The 589-nt window shown below is 33.6% G+C and overlaps 1 non-coding gene across 1 annotated transcript; it reads left to right on the forward strand.

Moving 5' to 3' along the window:
* The first annotated feature begins 232 nt into the window (after window positions 1–232).
* LOC114230970 (U6 spliceosomal RNA) lies at window positions 233–339 on the forward strand. Its single transcript, XR_003616965.2, has one exon. It is a non-coding gene; the product is annotated as a U6 spliceosomal RNA (small nuclear RNA).
* Window positions 340–589: the final 250 nt, after the last annotated feature.

Genomic DNA, 589 nt, shown 5'->3' on the forward strand with positions numbered 1-589 from the left:
AGACATCTAAGGAAAAAAGAAAGAATTAAAGGATCAAAAATAAACTGAATTTTTCTGTTGAGGAATTTTAGACTTGGAATAGACTAGCAATTTTGTTGTCCACTTCATTGTGGTACATCACAGACATGTTACAGACACTTGGCAAATTTTAATCTTATGTATGTTTATTTGTGTGCGGTGTGGGATACATATGGATAGATGTGATAAACACGGGTAAAAAAATTAAGATGGTGTGCTTGCTTCAGCAGTACATATACTAAAATTGGAACAATACAGAGAAGATTAGCATGGCCCCTGTGCAAAGATGACATGCAAATGCATGAATTGTTTCATATTTTTGGTACTGGAAATATCAAGTAGCAAATTATTGATACTGTAGCAAAATTTATTTTGAGAAAAAAGTCAGAAACAAAGAAGTACTTACTCTATGGTTCCATTTATATGGAACTCCAAGGACAGGCAAAACTAATGCAAAAAAAAATTTGAATAGTGATCCTTGTTGGGGCACAAATAGTTGTACCCCTCATTCTACATATAATGAAAACTAAAGCTGCTGATGCAGATTGGCAAGGTTATGAGAATAACGAGC

This window comes from Eptesicus fuscus, chromosome 21, assembly GCF_027574615.1.
Source record: "Eptesicus fuscus isolate TK198812 chromosome 21, DD_ASM_mEF_20220401, whole genome shotgun sequence".
In the NCBI taxonomy this organism is placed as follows: domain Eukaryota; kingdom Metazoa; phylum Chordata; class Mammalia; order Chiroptera; family Vespertilionidae; genus Eptesicus; species Eptesicus fuscus.